At 38.3% G+C, this 3,036-nt stretch overlaps 1 pseudogene; it reads left to right on the plus strand.

Annotated features, from left to right (window-relative positions):
• The first annotated feature begins 1,470 nt into the window (after window positions 1-1,470).
• Window positions 1,471-1,588, plus strand: LOC117409724 (5S ribosomal RNA; annotated as a pseudogene).
• The last annotated feature ends 1,448 nt before the right edge of the window (window positions 1,589-3,036 follow it).

Below are 3,036 nucleotides of genomic sequence, written 5' to 3' on the forward strand. Positions count from 1 at the left end.
AGTAGTAGTACTGTAGTAGTAGTAGTAGTAGTAGTCGTAGTAGTAGTATTTAAAATAAAAACACATGTTTTGATGCTCTTAAATTTTCGTCCTTAAATTTAAAAAAGCTTGCCCCAAGCTGTCCAATGCCACTCACAATGAGTGACAGATTGTTTTAAATCCTCATTGCTTAACGGAATCTCAACACCACGGCATTAGCAATGACAATAGCAAGCACCGCCATTAAATACTGTGGTACACAGAGGAGATCTTGAAGCTTGACCTAACAACATAAGCAGCTCCGATGCAGCTCCAATGTAAACATAATAGTGACTGATTGGTTTTCAATACAAACTGGAGGACTGGAAACATTATTGTGATGCAAAGATCTCAGCAGTGGTCAGAAAAGAGGAAGATGGTCTGTGAGTAGTTGTAATGGTATCTTGCTTAATCTGAAGTGCTGATGAAGACATTAGCTGAAGTGTCTACTTAGTTTTGCCTCGACATCAATGATGCAATTTCCACAGTCCAAAGAACCCTTTGTCTCACACCCCTTCCGTATTTGTATTGATTTGTTTGAAGAGTTTGCTTTTCCAGCGTAAGCTGTGATTGACTTCACATTAAGCCCATTCACAGACTACCGCATTTAAAAAATAATGCATAGTGACTGTCTATTTTTATTGCAAATCATATACAGGATTATGTGTTCGTGCTCAAAAGAAGTGCACGATTGTGAGTCAGCACAGGGAAATTAGGTTACAGTTGCATACCTTCATCTTTTAAAAACTGTTGTAGTATTGTACTGTTCATAATGACATCATGAGTCTGTAAAGAACTGCTGAGAAGGTATGTCATATATAGGGATAGGGAGTGAGGACTGAACCAAGGGGCTCACTAGGGTCCACTGGTGGCTCACCTGGTAAAAGCACTGCCGGGTGTAGTGAATCATGTGATCAGGTTGCATTGGCCGATGAGCTCCTACAGGCAAGGGACAGAAGATTGACTGTGCTTGGTTCATCTCATGATGCCAAAGCATCACCTTATGGGTCTGGCTCCTGACAAAGCCATGCTGAGACCAGTCAAGCTGAGCTGGGCTCCTTTCAGCCCAACCGGAGAGAGCTCATTACAAGCTCATACATAGATCAAGTGTGAATAAACTAAAATTGCTTCAATGCTATTTGAAAATCATAAAATCCTCCAATAACAATATTACTACTACTGTTACGACTACTGCGACTACTACTACTACTACTCAAGGGTTGCTTTGGTGCACGCCAACTCAGAGTCCACTGGCGACATGACAGCTTTTGTCGACCAGTGGGCTCTAAGTGGTGTGCTCTGTACCATTTATTTTGGTTTGTTATTACAGTTGAATATTTAATTTACATACTTTTAACGTTTTTTTTTTCTTTAAATTTAGTTAATGGCCAGTCTTTGTTTGCACCCCTGTTTGTTTAGGGGGTGCTATAATGAATTTTTTTCTTCAGATGTCACATCGGCCACACCACTTTGAGTAAGCCTGATCTCGTCTGAACTCAGAAGCTAAACAAGGTTGGGCTTGGTTAGTACTTGGATGGGAGACCACCTGGAAAACCATGTGCTGTTGACAGCTGCTGTAGTGCCCCTATTGGTCATTAAATAGGACGACTGCTACTACTGCTAATAATAATAGTGATCCTTTATGATAGAATTCAATACTAAAACCTAAATGAGTTCTAACCCTGGTAAAATGATATTTAAAGAATAACATTTTATTAATGCCTATGTGGTAAATGTATGATCTACTGAAGCATAACGAGAGCTTGGAAAAGCACAGAACATTTGCAATCAAAATACCCAATTGTACTTATATGCAGAAGCACTGTTTGTGTAATAAACAATTGCAAGCTGGTTTAATCACCCAATGTCATTGTAAAGTACCTGTCCATTAAGAACGTAAGTTATCTCCCCACAGGCCTCCAAACCATTGTCAAGTGGCATCAGCAATCAGTTACCACTGTCCTGACATACCCATTTTTTTTTTAAAAGGGAATACACATTAGATGATACATCCATTAAAAAAAACCTAAAAAAATGTGGATCTTAAAAATGTCATTGTTTATGTATGTATTTATTTAGCACAGGATAGTCCCTTTAAGGGGGAAGATTGCAGAACATTTTGATTCCCAATTACCTGACGTTCTAGCCAATCTCCCTCACATTGTGTTCGACTGGGGCTTATTTCTCAAGAGGTTCCATTCAGCGTCTGTTTATCAGCATGGCATTTTTATGCATCACTGAATTGATTTAAATTGTAAGTATCTGTTACTGGGTAAGGCCGCATTCATTCAGGTCAGGGTAATTAAATCAATGGGGGCTCCAGCTCACAATGCAGCCTTTTCTGCTAGGACAAGGGATGCATTCTGAGAATGACACTACACTAGCTAATATGGGCTTGAGAAACAATGCAGTGATGACAGTGACTAAAACCCCATTAATAGAGTGTTCCACAGATCATCTAATGACCTTGAAGCTAAAGGTCCATTCCCAACAGGGCCATCCTCTGTTTCTTTTTTGTTGTTGTTTCTTGTTTTAGTTTTTTTGTTTCATGATTCAATAAGCAAAGTGACAGAATAAGAAGAATTATTATTCAGGGAACTGGAAGGATATACAGTCCAGTCGGTGTGGCCCAGGACCTCACCCTTCTTATAAGATGAAACTTCTGATATTATTATTATTATTATTATTTATTTCTTAGCAGACGCCCTTATCCAGGGCGACTTACAATCGCAAGCAAATACAAATACATTCAAGTGTTACAATATAAGTCATACAATAAGAGCAAGAAATACAATAATTCTCAAGTGTGACAAACCACAATTCAATAATACAGCAGATAATAGTGAAAGTTACATCAGGATATAATTAAATAGTGATAGTTACATCAGGATATGATTAAGTACAAAATACTACAGATTAAACACTTGGCAGATTACAATATTCTGAGGTACAGGATTAAATGCAGTAAAATAGGGGGCAGATAAGAGCAAAATAAAGCATATTTAAATGAAGGGTGAT

The sequence above is a fragment of the Acipenser ruthenus genome, chromosome 2 (genome assembly GCF_902713425.1).
Source record: "Acipenser ruthenus chromosome 2, fAciRut3.2 maternal haplotype, whole genome shotgun sequence".
NCBI classification, from domain to species: Eukaryota; Metazoa; Chordata; class Actinopteri; order Acipenseriformes; family Acipenseridae; genus Acipenser; species Acipenser ruthenus.